Raw genomic sequence first — 17,302 nt, forward strand, 5'->3', positions numbered from 1 at the left:
CTGGCAACTTATGATTTTCAAGCCGATGAATTGCCCGGACTGTTTCTTCTATACTTGGTGGTGGCAGTATTTGTCAGTCGTCTTGAGTTGGTAGGACCTTCAGCTCGCCGATGTTGTGATTTTTCATCGCTTCAATATGCCCATTCTGTCGGAAATCAAATCCTTCTCCTTGCCTCGGCAGAATGATCGTCGAGGTGTGTAAGTCTTCATCCTGCTGACTTGATGGTAAAACTTCCGCGTCTGGTGCGATTGGTCGCTGTACTTTTCGAGTTCATATACTTGTTGGTTCTCCCAGGCTTCTTTTTTCTGTCTGTGAAGTCTCTTCCCCTCTTGCTGGAGTTCATGATAAATCCCTACGCGTGCCCACGTTCTTTGAGAATGCAACATTACTTGGTATGCGGCATTCTTCCGTTCCGTTGCTAGCTTACATTCACCGTTAAACCAGCCGTTCCGACTCTTTTTGCGGCTGCGTATTTATGATAACGTTCTTCAGGTGATTGTGAAGATCATTTGTTGATGCTTCATCTCCAGGATCTCTGTTGACTGCGGTTATTGCGGCATCCATTTCCCGCTTATAGGTGTTGCGGAGGGCGATGTTGTGGATGGCTTCTGTGTTTACTCTCACCTGATTGCCAGAGGGGATTCTGGGTGGTATGGTTATTCGAGCTCGGATCACCATGCCAACGAGATAGTGATCCGAGTCTATATTGGCGTGAACGTTAATGAGATTTATGTTTCTAAATTTGCCTCGCAAGCGCAGAGTGCATAGCCGATAACAGCAGGTTTCATGTTTTGGCTGACTAAGAAACTTACTTCGAGCACATGGTTTATTGGATGGCCACTATAATATATGGTGTAGCGACTCCTCGCCAGGAAACCGATCTCTGTCTAACGCACCTCCTCCAGTGTTGCTACATTAGCCCTATATTGGAACAAGGTATCGGCTAGCTGCTTGGCAGCTCCATCTCTGTATAGAGAGCGCACGTTCCATAAGAAAATAAGCAAATCGTTATTCCTTTTTCGTTCCCGGGTTAGTTGTTGAAAAATCCATCCAGTCCAAAGCTCCTGTTGTGTTTTCGTAACTTCGGTTTTCCGTGTAGGGTTGTTAGCCCTACCCAACTCCCAACTTGGAGGGCCAGTTGGTACAATTTGTCCCGTTTTTAGGTGCGGAAGACTCGCCTTCATCCTTCACCGTCTGCAGATTTTCGTTAAGAAACGGCTCCCAACGGTCACCACGCGGAGGTGGACATAGGGCTTAGTAGTAGAGTTGTTGGTGTTGATTCAGCAGGCGTTTCCCAGGTTTTATGCTCCATCGTGGGTACCAATGCACGTTTCGCCCTGGGACCCATGCTGCCCTTTGACCACCATATACTTTTAGTAAATTGATTTGAGCAGATTCCATACAAGTGCACCAATCTGATTTTTTTTAGATTTTTGTGTTGGGTTGGGTTTCCGAAAATGAGTCCTGCCTCACTTTAAGTGTGTATATTTGACTTCTTACTCCCTCACTTTACAATCCACTGCAAAATGAAACGAAAAGCACCAATTGAGGCCTTTCATTTGATACCCCTCACGACTACATCCGATGAAAAAAAATGCTAAACCCTCCTTTGCACCTCCATCTAAATTTATGTCACTCACTGTATGTGCGGGATTTCATAGTTCCCATATTTCCCCCAAATTTTGTTCGGATCGGTTTAACCATTTTAGAGAAAGTGCATCAGTGAATCGGTTTTAATAAGGTTTCGTTTTACACAAATCCTTAAAAAGGTTGTATGCTTTGTTCCCAAAGGAAAATAAATGATCAGTTCTATAGCACCGGTAGTATTCCAAAAGTTACATAAAGCGGCAACATTGTGGATGCATTTCGCATTCCCTTCTTCATCAAACGATCTTCCGAAGAAGTGCGTGGTACGGAATTCCGCAGACATACGAGTACGTACCTACAGCAATATACGATTATAAGTATTGCTTCTTGGTACTAACCAGAACAAGTAACCATACTTTCTCAAGTAGTTCCCCGTGAACACTTGGAATTGGTATCTTTTCAAACAGAGCTTTTGTCGAGATTGGATTCCCGATCATCTTAAGATCTCGAGTGATCTTGATCTGATGATGAGGATGGTGTGGCGGCTACCCTACTGGTTAATAGCCGTATCATTGTCCGCTTAACTTGCCTACGACTTCAAGATGAACATTTGATCTTTCCTCAGCATTTGAGAATTCCCGGCGCAGAGGAGGCTGGAAAATAAAGTGAATGAGGAACCAGTTTCTGTACAGCCACGGTATGGCTAGATCTTCAGAGATTTCGGTGAAGGCTTTTCACCAATCGGATACAATGTTGTGGTTGTTGTAATTTGAATAACATGAGAGGATGATATTTGTTAATGATTTTTTTTCTTGAACCCGCTAGAAGAAAGAATGCGATCGAAAACAATTGCAAAGTCATGAATAGTTAAAAGTATATCCATCATTATCGTCATTTGGGACGAGTATTAATGATCTTAGAATGGCTGCGAGTTTATGTTTGTTAGGAAAACAAATTTCGCATAAATATATATATAGGGTTGGCGAAAAAGAAATGTCGTATTTTGTCAATAGAAAGTGACACTTAAACATATCTTGTGTACGTTTCAGTCTCAAGTTATAGCGCGTCAAATATGGAGTCCATCAAGCAAGCAATTCGTCATATTTTACGTTTTTACTATCTGAGAGGTAAAAGTGCAACGAAGGCGGTCGAAAATATTTGTAGTTTATGGGCCCTATACTGTAATGATTCCCCCAGCACAGCGTTGGTTCTGGTGTAGTGGATGTCGAAGGTATACCCCGTACTGGTAGGCCAATCGTGGTGGAAATCGATAAAATCGTCGAAATCATCCAAGTAGACCGGCATGTGAGCATTCGCTCGATTGGCCAGGAACTGGGGAGAGACCATAAATCCGTTTGGAACCATTTACAGAAGACTGGTTTCGAAACAAAGCTTGATATTTTGGTGCCACACGAGTTGACCCAAAAAATCTCTTGGACCGAATCAGCGCCTGCGATGCACTACTGAAATGGAACGAATTCGACCGTTTTTGAAGCGGATGATGACTGGTGGTAAAAAATGGATCAGGTACGACAACCTCAAGCGAAAAGGATCATGGTCGAAGCGCGGAGAGTCGGCCCAAACCATCGTCAAGCCCGGATTGACGGTCAGGAAGGTTTTGCTGTGTATTTGGTGGGATTGGAAGGGAATCATCCACTATAAGCTGCTCAACTATGGCTAGCCCCTCAATTCGGTCCTTTGCTGTGACCAACTCAACCGGTTGAGGCAGGCGATTGACCAGAAACAGCCAGATTTGGTCAATAGGAATGGTGTTGTGTTCCACCAGGGCAACGCTCGGCCTCACATTACCGCCAGAAGCTGCGGGAGCTCGGATAGAATGTCTTATCGCACCCACCGTATAGTCCGGACCTGGCGCCAAGTGATTACCATCTTTTCCGGTCCATGCAAAACGCTCTTGGTGCTACTAAGTTGGCCTCAAATGAGGCTTGCGAAAACTGGCTGTCTGCGTCTTTTGCAAATAAGGAGAAGGGGTTTTATAAGGGGGCGATAATTAAGTTGCCTTCTAAATGGCAGCAAGTTTGCGAACAAAACGGCGCATATTTGACTTAAATCGGATAATTCTAAGTATGTTAAATAAAGCGTTAAAATTCGATCACAAATACGACATTTCTTTTTCCCCAACCCAATATTTTGTTTCGTTTTTTTAAGTAAGTTTGAGCCTGAGATGTTGCTCAGGCTTTTCACCGACAAAAATTTATTTGACCAACTACATTTTTGGTTGTAGGATGCAGAGAACTTCACTTTTATTTGGAGTCGTGAGGCTTGAGTAGATACTTATTATTCTGAGTCAACAACAAAAAGATCCCTAGCTACACGTTGAAAGCTTAAAATTACTAGTTTAGTATTTTCCCTTCTAAGGAGGTTTTTTCAAGCAGTCATTGGACAACAAATGACTACTGAAAGTGTAATTAATGCACTTGAATGTAACTTTCACCAGTTTCGGTTGAAGTTCACAGTTTTGATCTAATCTTCTTCATGCTCATACATACCTGTGAAAAAGGCGACGTTACTTCTTAATTTCGTGCACATGTTGGTTTTATTCACTCTGCGTAGCGCACGAAGAGAAATGCAACACGCGTTGAGTCAAAATCACTCGCTTTTGAAGTGGGCTAAACATTAACTTTTTTCTTCAAGTATAGCCAGATTGCCATAAACCTGTATATGGAGCATAGTTCCTTAACCACTCCTACGCGCCATCGGTGCTAGTTTTTCCCACAGGACTTCAGCTCCTTTCATGATTTTCCGAGAAGCATGCACTCTTGCTAAACTATTATACGCTACTTAGCTCACTTATTGGCCATCATGGCATAATGGATTTCATCGCATGGCATAACCTGCAATGGAATAATCGTCCTTCCTGACACTGAAAAAGAGTTTAGCGTTGTTAAAGTCTCGAGTAACATCAACTTTTGTATCGCCGCCTGTCGAAAGAATTATTATAGATATAGAAATTGATCATATCCTTCGATATTTTAATGCAAAGACAACTCTGCTTGCCTCGTTTTCCAAATCTAGAGCCACTTGGATAAGATCCAAGACTCGTTCAGATTGGTGAGAGAGCAAGCAGATGTCATAAGCATGGTGGTTGTGTTTTAGAAAAGGTGACATAGTCCACCTTCTCCAGCCGACACAGCATGAAGAACGTCACCAATAACCAGAAAAAGAAATATCGCAAACAAGATGCATTATCGGAGGATTCTACTTTGGACTTTAAATTAGTTAATTGGGTTTTACAGCTATTCCAGCATAGTCCGTGTTTAAAATGCGTAATGTTGGCAATGACATGTAATGAAGGGAAGGGACTCAGTTTGACCCATTTTCCCGAAGTAGCTAGCAAAGCCAACTTAGTATCGATGAGTACTTCATTAGGACTACTTGGGAGCTGGCCGGTTTAAATGGTCAAAATTCGTCACTTTGTACATTTTGCTCAATAACTTTTCTCTTATAATTAGGAATGCTTCTCTTGAATATTCATTTTGAGCATATGTGACTTTTGTGTTCATTAAAAATGGGGTTTTTTGCCGTTTCGCGAAACTATTCCGTCTATTCCGGCTCTGAAGTCAGTTTTTATCATTGGAAAATAGAGACAATACCATCCTTTAAATTTTTTCTTCCCGACTAACAGATTATTGGTTATTATCTTTATGACTATGAAACAACAATTCTTCGTCTGTGATAAAGGAGGGATTGACTTCACATTGGATAGGTGTCAACTAGCGTCATTTCCAGGGTAACAAATGCTACCTCATCTGAGACAGTTTTAAAAGGGGAGCACATCTTTAGGGCTGTCCTCTTATAGACCGCCCTTAGTTTATGCATGCCTAATATTTGGAGTGTCCTTCCTAAAATGGGGCTACATAAAAAAAGATCGGTCTCACCGCCCGGGGAATAAGTAGCTTACAACTACTCCGTGGCTATCCCACGTTCGGCGCCATTCTTGCCAGAGCCATAGTCGCCAAAAATGCTCTGCCATAACCATCCTGGACATGTTGTGTAACACTGAACTCCGTGTGTGTGAAGTGATTTTAGCTCTGAGATTTAAGGCTTAAGAATACATTCAAAGTCTTCGCTGCTTATCGTTAGAGTCTGAAAGGGTTCTAAATTTGTAGTGTAGCAACTTGCAAATTTTGAAATTTAAATGCTACTGAAATAAAGCCACGGATGGGGACTGAACACACGGCGATGATTTTTGGCTATTGAAAACGGACTTTGATTGGCTTCTTAAATGCGTGCATGGTCCTATGCAACGCGAACGAGGGTCCTCAGAATGCTCGCTTTCTCCAACTCGTCCGACAATCTTAACAACATAAACTGGACAGCTTGGGCCTAAGCAAAGTAAGATGATCGGACTTTGGAAAGTACTCCTTTTCCTCTTGCCACACTAATTGCAATGTGCTTTTGTACTCTGGAAAGCCGAATGGTAGCAGATGGGAATCCGGTAACGGGTTACTTTTGACGGTTTTAGCAATACGTGCTCTCTTGACCTGGGGATCGGTTTCTGATAGACTTCTAACTGACTAACTAATCTTGAAACGTAATAAGGAAGATCTAGAAAGTATGCTCGACATGCTCGCTGGTCTCCGTTGCGGATCGGTGGGAAACATACTCTTGGGATCCATTATAGCTGTCACATCAGATCTTCTTTCTGCTCAATAGCTGTCGAAAATAAAAGCTAGATAGGTGGGAATACCAGTCGTTGCCCGCGAATGCAAGGTTAGGCTCGCTGTAAGTGTATTTCTCCCTTACTTGCTCCTACTTGGGTTTGCATGTCCCACTTCTTAAGGCACAACAAAAATGCCGATCTGGTGACCACAGGTTCTTTCACAAAGATTTGCGCCTGCCGGCAAGAGTTCAAATTTCTCCACTCGGTTGCGTGAATCTTTGCAATTTCACCCTTCAGAGTAGAGTTAACAGTGGATGGCCGGATTCCAAAAGCTGGTTCCGGCTCCACCAGACCCTCGGCGGGCCAGTTACTCAGCCTCCTCATTACCGGCGATGTTTGAGTGCGGCGGTACCCATATCAGGAATGTTTCGTTCACTCGGTCAAGTTTCAGCAGCACCTGTTGATAACTCCACTCGAACTGGCTTGATATGTCTGACTTTCGGAATAGATGGGAATGGTGCGACCCCTCCATTTTTGTCGCAGACATTTTTCTACTGCCAATGAAATGGCATATATCTCCGCCTAGCCGTCATTTTTCCGAGGGGTTGGGCCAGTTCCATCGGATTCCTCCTGAACACCCCCGCGCCCGATCCGCTCTCCGTAACTCACCCGTTGGTGAAGATTATTAAGCCTGTAATCTGAAAAGACTCATGGCCGTTTATCGAGCATTCTTCTCTTTTGGTGATTACGACAGTGTATTGGCCGATGCCAGAGCTACCGGATGTTTGTCAAGGAATTTCCAGATTGACGCATGACCGTATGATTGGCCGCCTTTCCCTTTCAATTAACGGGAGATAGATTTAGGATATCTTCAAGTGCCGCAGTCGGCGTAGTACTCATTGTTCACTTAGGCAACCTAGCCTCTGAATCTGCGTTAGCAGCTTCTTGCTGTTAACAAAGTTCAGTCTCGGCCACTAGACGATGCATGCATGCATCAAAATAGGCTTTATTATGGATGTATACATCCAGTGTATCCGTTTTGATGAAACTCCCCAGGTCTTACCTATCGCATTCCTACATTATCATCATCAACGGCGCAACAACCGGTATCCGGTCTAGGCCTGCCTTAATAAGGAACTCCAGACATCCCGGTTTTCCGCCGAGGTCCACCAATTCGATATCCCTAAAAGCTGTCTGGCGTCCTGACCCACGCCATCGCTCCATCTTAGGCAGGGTCTGCCTCGTCTTCTTTTTCTACCATAGATATTGCCCTTATAGACTTTCCGGGTGGGATCATCCTCATCCATACGGATTAAGTGACCCGCCCACCGTAACCTATTCAGCCGAATTTTATCCACAACCGGACGGTCATGATATCGCTCATTGATTTCGTCATTGTGTAGGCTACGGAATCGTCCATCCTCATGTAGGGGGCCAAAAATTCTTCGGAGGATTCTTCTCTCGAACGCGGCCAAGAGTTCACAATTTTTCTTGCTAAGAACCCAAGTTTCCGAGGAATACATAGTCACAGCCTTGTACAGTAAGAGCTTTGACCCTATGGTGAGACGTTTCGAGCGGAACAGTCTTTGTAAGCTGAAATAGGCTCTAATGGCTGACAACAACCGTGCGCGGATTTCATCATCGTAGTTGTTATCGGTTGTGATTTTCGATCCTAGATAGAAGAAATTGTCAACGGTCTCAAAGTTGTATTCTCCTACGTTTGACCAGTGCGGTTTGATGTTGTTGGTTGATTCGTCTTCGAAGCTGACGTTGCCACCATATATTTTGTCTTGCTTTCATTGATGTGCAGCCCGAGATCTCGCGCCGCCTGCTCGATCTGGATGAAGGCAGTTTGTACGTATCCTACAGGACCAGAGCAATCTGCAGGATTCCTGATATTGTCCCTGGATATGGTGCTTCCACGCTAACTTGGAGTCGAAATCTACTCTTAAATACTTGACTGCTTGTGCCAGCCTGCTAAGGTGAGTAGCGTATAGCTGCCCCACCTGACGTTCCTAGTGAATATAACTAGTCGAGTCTTCCTTGCATTCAAGGTGAGTCCATTGGGGAGGCACCAACTGAGTTGCATTCAAGCAATCACATACTGTGTCCGCAAATACTTACACGAAAACTTTTTTGTCCTCTCGAAGCCACAGCAAGATATCCATTACCAAGCGCCATAATAGCGGAGAGGGAACCCCTCCCTGTGGGCAGCCCCTAAGAGATCCTGCTTCAATAGACTTCTGGCCGACCAATATTTGGATTTTTCTCCACTCTAGCATTTGAAAGATCCAACTAATTAACAGCGATTCGATTCCATGCTGTGTTGCCGCATCACAAATTGCCGCGAATGAGGCATAATTGAAGGCACCTTCGATTTCCATTTCGCCTTTTCTGGTAGGCGTGTTGCCTCTGGTGAAGTGGCCACTTAGAAATGTGTGTATCCTTTATGAACCGATGTATTAGTCTTTCTAGTCGGTTTAGTAGAAATGACGTCGGTCGAAAGCTTTTTGCGTCTGTGTAGGTAAATTTCCCTGGTTTGGGGATAAATAACATGTTCACATCATGTCAGTTAATTGCAATATAAGCGTCTGCTAGGTATGCATGATATATATACTGAATATGTAGACCCAGGGCATTCATTCCCTCTATTACTAGCGCAAGAATGATGCAAGACCTGTGGTACCTGCAGATTTGTATCTATGGAAGTGCACTTCAAGCAAATGGTTTGCCATTTCTTCATCGCTTTCTGTGTACCACCCGTTCTGTAAACGTAAATAACCCAGCTTCTGGCTACATTCTTTAACCAGAATCCGCTTCAGCTTTGAGGTTGCCTCAAGAGAGTCTCTTCGCAAAAGCGTCTCCATGATGATGGTTTAACCAATCTTATGCTCTTCTTTAGGGCCTTCTGTGCTTCTTTATAGCGATTCCAGCTAGCGGCTGAATCACACTTCAGAGTACGATTGAGGAGCATCCTTGTCGTTCTCCTCTGTTTTGCCAAATCCGAGTTCCACCATGGTGTTTTACTCTTCTTTGGCATCTTGATGGGAAAGCTTTCTTCGAAAGCTTCTCTCATGCGGATAATTTCGGTTCCTACTAGATACTCCAATAGTTTCGATCCTCTTGAATTGATGTTGGAACTTCCCAGCATATGTGGTGAGCATTGACATCACATCCTGCTATTATCCCATGACTTTACATTTGGCATATTGGATAGCTTTGATGAATGTTGTTCCACTGGAAACTTCTGCGTCATAGGGGAAATATGCAGAGCACCATAGTATCTCTTTATCTCCCTGTTGACTTTTTATGGTTAGTTTAGCCGAAGTGGTGTCGCCATCACATAGGTCGTTAACCAAATCAGTCTGGAAGTCTTTTGAGACTACCATGCAGTAGCGGGGTCGATCACTTCCATTGGCATACAACAGGTCAGCATGTTGGAAGTTTAGGTCCCTGACTACCCCACTAACAAGCCACAGTTCTTGTATGAAGTATAAAAATGTCCTGCGGCTATTGATCCGACGACTGATAAGTGCAGTCGCCGCTTTGCAATGCTGCAAATTGATTTGGGAAATGTGGCACCTCATCTACGCTTGAGATGAAAATGCCGGGGACTGCACGTCCCTTTCAATGGTTTTAGGAGGTGACGGTTGTTAGCCCGTAGTAGAGCCGGTAGCTCGATTTTTCCCAAACCTTCTTAACATCGGTTTCGGGAACGTCGATAATGAGAAAAGTTCCTGGCCTATCGGCTCTCTTCTCGGTTTTGCTGCCTAGGAGCATCCAGGTGGAAGTGTTGAGGTTACTCTGGACACCAAGTTGTTCCAGAACCACAGCACCATTCCGCTTTTCTTCTGGAAGCCAGGGGAAGCACTTTTTTAACGATTTCATCTCAGAGACCCTTCTCAGGGTTAGTCGCGCACCCTCCCACACATAGCCTTGGCTACAAATGAAGGCATAGCCGAGCCCTCTTTGTTGCCTTTTGTGTCGAAGAGTTGGGATCATCCGAGGACCGCTGCCACTTCGGTTTCTCCTTAGTCGCAGGTGCCCCGAACGATCCTTGTCGCTCTACCTTGGCACAGCCCGTGGGTTGTGATTTGCCCGAAAGCAGTTTGGCCGGAGGCCGTTTGTCCGAAGGCCGTTTGCCCGAAGGCTGTTTGCTGTCCGTGGGCAGGTGCTTTCCCAGCGGCAAGACTTTAGCAAGTGGCGTCGACTGGAGCCTGGGGTGAGGAGTGCTGACAAAAGGGGCTTGCTTCGTCTTGTCCGTTAAGGACTGGGTCACAATCAATAGTCAATAGTCGCCGGTACTGAGGTTTCGCGCCTCTGTACCATGAATTTCCCTCTTTTCTCGTCTACTCGGAATGAGTACTATATATGGATCTCGATAATTGAAGGCGCAAGGTCTACACGCACACCCCACAGAACCTGGTATTACAATCTTGTCGTTGCTTGTCGGATCCAAAGGCGCTGAATAGATTGGTTATGGTAAATCATATTTGGCCAAAAGTGACTACATCTTCTTCGTAGGTAAAAAGTACATAGAACACAGGCTTGAGTTTAACTGGATGAAGAATTTTGACTCGTTGGTTAGTCTCTTTGGAGAAGGTAACCTTGAACTATGGGGAAAACCTAGCCACGTTCATTCGAAGTGCTGGAATCGGACTTTAGCTTCTGATCTTTGTTTTTATTTTTATTTTCTACAACGGGGTCAACCTTGCTTTGAAATTCTTTTTTTCATTCATTTCACACCAAATTCATACAAGAGCATCGATACAAGGAGGAACTCACAAGGAAGGGAACCATAGTTTGTTTTCGTTCGAGCATTCACTTTTGTTTTGACTCCCACGTATTTTTAAGGATTTCAAGTCTTTGCGGGAGTTATCATGAGTCAAATCAATGTTTCATCGCTATCTAACGGCAGTCCGCACGGATCAACACAAACACACATACTGTGCTTATATATTGGCATCAAAATTTTATTCCAATTGATTACTTGTACCACGACTTGCACTTTTGCTTAACCCATTGTAGTTTGCTTTCTCATACCTGTGCATATAAGTCTATCGTCAACAATCTGATTCCCTCCTCAGTCTGAGTAAAATACATACATCTTTGAAATGTGGCAGCGTGACAGTTTACCACTATCATACCCTTGTCACTTACAAAATTGAATATCATCTTCTCAAATATTCAATATTTGCCATTTGCAAGAATCCTCTCAACATAACTAACTTCGTTGCCGCTATGTAGCTTGCCACTTACGCTTTCTCAAGCGGGAACTTGAGCTTATCAATATATCATTAAATTTCTACTTAATCTCATCCTCTTTCACTAGACCGGATCAACTAGGACTTTACAAGAACCATAAAGCGGTCGATCGATTTGGCTTGATATTAGCCCTAGACCGAGTTGGAGCTCGTTACTCACTCAGTGCTGGTGGCATTAGCCTGATGGTTCCCTTCACCAACGAAACTCCTGAAATGCTACCATCATCATGAAGGATAACACATGAACATTCACATTTAATGTCTATCCACCTAATCTTAGGAACTATCTTGGTTTAAGTTTGGGAAAGATAACGATCCCATCCACGTATAATGCAACTTCCCTACATGGGATTTCATCCTCAAGGAGGCGATTTAGTTAATAGCATGTTTGCGTAGATATTGCGTTTAGAGCTGAGGATTGGCTGACATGTCAAGAAAGTCTATGAACTTCACTATCTTCTGGTGCCGTCATGAATCAGCCACTAATTATCGCAAGTTAGATGGGAGTATGTAAGTGTCAAAAAGGTGGAAATGGGCTGAAATTAATTTTCAATAAACAACCCGGAATCAATTAAAACGAAAGTCAAGGGTTAACCCAATGTTAAATTAATTTGCTTCCAAAATATACACTATTCAATGAGGAATCTAAAATAATTCGTTGAAAAATTTAAGATATTCTCCAATTCGATCTAGTTGGTTTCAGAAGTGACGAAGACAAGACGAATCCATCTGTTTGCTTCACATTCACTGAGTCGCTTACAGCATAATTTGTGTTCTGTTTCTCTCATCTGAGTGTTTCGGTGGTAAGTCAATACCCATCCTTCCCTGCATACACCTTTCTATGTGTGCTCCTAATGTGATCCGACACTTTCCCATCCAAAGTTGAATACAGAAGGAATCTCAGAACATTTTTGCTTTCCTGCAAATCAAATCGCTTCGCATAAACAGCTGAAATACGAGTCGTAAAAGGGAATCCTCTTTCTGATCAGAATATCCACTCCAAATACCTACAACCTATAGATAATCCCCAGCAGATTACCTAGAATTCTAGCAGTCAGATTGCACAAACGATACAGCGTCAAAGCCACGGGAAATCAACATTCGGAAACACATAGTGAACCCCATCCCCGAGTCTGATGCCAGCTAAAGGGGGGGTAGGAACACAATTCCAGCTTCATCTTAGCGCTTCACTCGCTGTCATGTGTGATTTTCAAAGGGAAACAGACATTTTGTAAATAATAAAGAGTCCTGATCCGATAAAGGTAAGTTTTATATTAGCTGGCAGTTGCTTGGAGCACTTTCTTTGGGCTCCATTTTCCCCACTTTCGTTTGCATGCGTAACGTCTCGGTATTGTTGTAGCCGACTTCGGTTGGGAGGCTTTCAAGGAAAGTTTCTTGGCTCGAGTTATTGGTGACATGCAAGATACATATGTATTTATTCCTTGTTTTGCAGATAGGAAAGCAACTAGGCCGGCGTGAAGTCATGAGACAACGGCAAAGTTTTATGTATCAAATTCACTGGCAAGGACAACAGAGCGCTGATGTGATTTATATGGCTTCAGGTATTGACACCTAAATCCTCGACTGTACTTTGTAAGTACTTTCTTCGGGTGTTGCTGATACAATTGCAGTTGTTGTTGTCAGAAGGACTTTTGTTTCGGTTGACTTGCTTCCATTGCAGTTAGTGAATTGTATAAAAATTGAATCGATAGAGTGGGTGGCGTTCTCTGATCGTCATTCTTTTAATGAGAACAGAGTGCGCACAAAGTCTTGGGTTTACTTTCGATGAAGACAAATAGCTCAGCCTCCTTATTTTTACGTAAGAAGATGTGATTGTTTGCTCATCCATATAATTCGTAATCACTTTGGCTTTTGATATCGCTCTAGACCAATTTAAGCTAAGCTCTAGCTCTCGCAGAACTATCAACTGCCCTTCAAATCTTTTATGTAAAATTGTTTAAGGTTCATTAGTTTGACAAAAGCAAAGGGAGAGCATCCAAGATTTTAATCCCCTCTATTGTTGTTTTCGCCCGTCAACGTCCACGAAAATCTCCTTCTCCCTTTTGCCTTTGCCCCATTTTGTTGGGGGGGGTAAGTTCATCTGGATTGGATTCGTCACTTTTCTCGGTCACGGGAGCGGTCCGGGTGGAGTTGCAAGGCTCTCAAATCACCATCTAGTGTATCGAAGCATAGTTGTTTTGGCCTGCTTTTCAGTCGCTTCCCGTCGAGTTCGATGTTCAAGTCAATCCTAGTTAGTGAATTTTCGTCAGCGGCAATTTCGCGTATGTCCTCATTTCTGACGTGATCATGTCGTGTTGCGCTAATGATCCGACTCTACTTTTCACCTCCATTACTGCGAGGCGGCACTCATTGTCTTTGGTAGTAGGACATCAGAACCATAAAAGACAACGGGGTAAATTGCGCTGCGGTAAACTTTGGATTTTAAATGTTCGTTGATGTATCGATCACAGAGAACGTCACTTCATTTAAGATTCATAGCAAGTTCCGCTTTGAATGAGAACATTGATCCGAGATACATACTTGAATTGTTCAGTTCTCGGTGAGCCACTATCACTGGATAATAGCATCTGTTTCATTAGATCCGGCAGTCAAAAGCTCTGCTCTCACCATCGTTTTTGTATTTTTGTGGACTGCAGTAGGTGAATGCATTTACGCACAGAGTATTGGACTCCCGCAACGGTAAGACATGGATTACCAACTAAACACCTCGTCGCCATCAGAGAACTAGTCTGGAATCGTTTGATACATTACTTCGGGCTTGCCTCTCCGCTCTCCCGGCTTAGGAAGTTCTCAAGTCGGAGAATCCCTTTATATTAACGGGAGGGGAGTGAAGGAAGGGGGTTGTGTATTCAAGGAACGCCTTGCCATCCGGTCCTTCCACTGGTCAAGCTCTATCTTCTTCGCAGCAAGAAGAACGCGAACGTTATGCGCAAGATGACTCCATCTGCTAGCGCTTCTCGGCATCTCTCTGACAAGGTTGTCTGGAGCGAGCTACCATGCGTCTTCTTAAAGTTGCTGATGAAACCTATCCCAGCTTTCACAAAAGAAAAAGGTGTGTTCGGCCTCGTCTGCCACTTCATTCACCGATGTTCCTATAAGGAAACATCTTCTGGTTGATCTGCTGCTGATCAATGCGAATCTGGCCACCTTCAAGCGAGAAGCAGCCGGTCTTGCCATTAGCGGAGCGCCAGTTTGTCAACTTCCGCCGGGATAATGACCTGACGCCTCCTTATTTTCTATGGTGAGAACTGCCTCTACTAACTCTTTCATGATGAAAAGGGACACTCCTTGACGCCTTCCGCGCTGTTGATATCAAAGCGTATGAGATGTTTGAGAAATAATGTGATCCATCTAGTAAATATTAAGTATGTGGGGTTTCCGCAGAGCTTATGATACTCCTTCCGTAGATTGGCAGTTTCTGTCATTGACTTGTACATAGAGGGCTTGTCGCGGTTGGGGCACTTCCGGAGCAGGAAAGCTTCACAGGCTGTCGTTATCAAGTTTACCAACGAATTTAGGACAATGTCAGCTGCGTGGCACCTACTCCCCGAAGTACCCTCCATCGTGACAAATAGCATCAACTACTTCGAACGCGATATATTGGTGGTCGCTCGCCCGTCTTCTAGAACTAGCCAACCGGCCACTGAGGGTGCTAGAGATTCATTCAAGGGCCTTAGCATTGAAGTCACCTCCTACCAAGGTTCTCCCCTCCGTGCCCGAAACGATGTTCTTAAAGGCATCGAGCCTGCGTCGAGAGTCCGGCATCGTCTAAAACGCTAAAAAATATGGATATCGTCGAATCACAAAGGCAAAGACATTCCTTCGGACTTAGGCAAGAACAGCAGTACCTGATAAGTCGAGATGCCATGAAAGCGGCTTTTGTTCCGGTATTACACGCTGATTATCATTAAATCAGCTTTTACCTACCCATCCAATTTTGATTTTCCCGAAGTTTAAGTTAGAATTAAGGAGTTTCCATGTTGCTGGGCGACTTCCACCACAGTGAGGTTTTGGCATCGAGCATTCCGAAAAGTGATACCTATACAGAAATTGGTTACCTCTGGACATTCGCGCTTGACATCCGCTTGGCTCAATGAGCAGAGCCGACAATCTAGTCCTTCCTCGTTTTCTCGTCTTTTCTGTTAATGATTTCCTCTTCGTAGTCTCTTTGTCTTTAAACAGATTTCTGACGGGGTAGGGTGTTGTTTCTTTTTGTCCTTCTTTGCCTTCTTTTTTTCGGGTCTTGGAAACTACTTGGATAAGGCCCTTTCTGATGCGTCTCTCCCTTTCCACTTTCCCCAGTTCGCTTTGCAATGAGCTGTCTGCGATTCGTTTGGCATGTGCAGCGTGAAGTGCGGTTTCTTTTGTTTTCGCGCATCTTCCGTTGTTCTGCACTTTCAACTGTAGAAGGAAATTTACTTCAGTAGTTCCTCCAGTTCCATTAGCTCGTTTTCGACGCATACGCTTCACCACTTTCGCGAATTTCCTGATGAGACTTTCCCCTTCGGATCTAGCTAGGACGGCCGACTGGACTTCTACGCAGTTCGTATCCGAATCGATTTTGACTGAACTTTTTTCCAGAACACTGCAGGGTACTGGAATTGCCATCCCTGCACCATGGTCTTTCGGCTCAGCCATGGATGTGCATTCTTTGAAAAACATCACCGGGGAACCTCCGACATGCACAATTCGCACACTTAAGATCCATGCATACTTACACGCTCGAATACTACTTCTACTACTACATACTACGCGCTCACGCCTCGGAACTGGCGTTAGATATATATAGATACTTCGCGAGGCTGTTCTTGTTTGGCTATCCTTTTTGGACGTTTATTACAAATGCCTGTCATCCGTCCTCCGACTGTGGTATGTGATTCACCACAAAACGCACGGTTTAAATATTAGTCCATGGGTCCACATCACGAAACGTCTGTAAAAGAATTGTGCGTTTTTAATGGGGTCCTTTCTGCAGACGACACGGCGACTTTTAGTCGCAGTTCTTCTCTATGTTTTCCGATTTTGCATCTCCTATATAGTTTGAAGTGATCCTCCTCATTTTTACAGTTCTTTCCTAGATGTCCAAACTCCAGGAGTTTGAAGTACTTTATTATTATTGTCTGTTCGTGGATACGACAAATTACCCAGCCTATTTTTATCCTTCTTGTTCCGCGCTTTTTGTGCTGCAGATGTATGTCCTCTTTGGTGGTAATCTCATCGATTATAATTAGGTGGGTCAGGGTTCTAACATATGTATGGACGCCCAGAGCTTCGCTGGGCTTCTAAACTTAGCTGACTTTTCCCCTGTTTGTTGTAGTTGTAGTAACAGGTCCCAATTTTGAATCCTTCTAATTTGGGCCAACTTTGTCCGGATAGCTGAGTGGTTAGAGCGCAAGGCTGTCGTACGGAAGGTCGCGGTTCAAATCTCACTGGTGGCAGTGGAATTTGTATCGTGATTTGACGTCGGACACCAGTCGACTCAGCTGTGAATGAGTACCTGAGTCAAATCAGGGTAATAATCTCGGGCGAGCGCAATGCTGACCACATTGCCTCCTAGTGTACCGTTACGGTCTTGAATGAAGTGCTCTAACACACTTCAAGGCCCTGATCCAACATGGATTGTTGCGCCAACGATTATTATTATTATTAATATTTGCCAATTTCTTTCTGTTTTGGGTAGGTTTTAACGCAACTGACTGGATGTCGGATACCAGTCGACTCAGCTGTTAATGAGTAGCCGGGTCACACCAGGGTAATAATCATGGGTGAGCGCAATGCTGACCCCGTTTTTTTTTGTTTTTTAAG

At 44.0% G+C, this 17,302-nt stretch overlaps 1 protein-coding gene across 1 annotated transcript in view; it reads left to right on the plus strand.

Annotated features, from left to right (window-relative positions):
* LOC119649274 overlaps positions 1-17,302 on the plus strand; it is a 505,257-nt gene that overhangs the window by 203,249 nt on the left and 284,706 nt on the right. The gene's annotated exons all lie outside the window — the stretch shown is intronic.

Source organism: Hermetia illucens, chromosome 2 (genome assembly GCF_905115235.1).
Source record: "Hermetia illucens chromosome 2, iHerIll2.2.curated.20191125, whole genome shotgun sequence".
Taxonomy (NCBI): domain Eukaryota; kingdom Metazoa; phylum Arthropoda; class Insecta; order Diptera; family Stratiomyidae; genus Hermetia; species Hermetia illucens.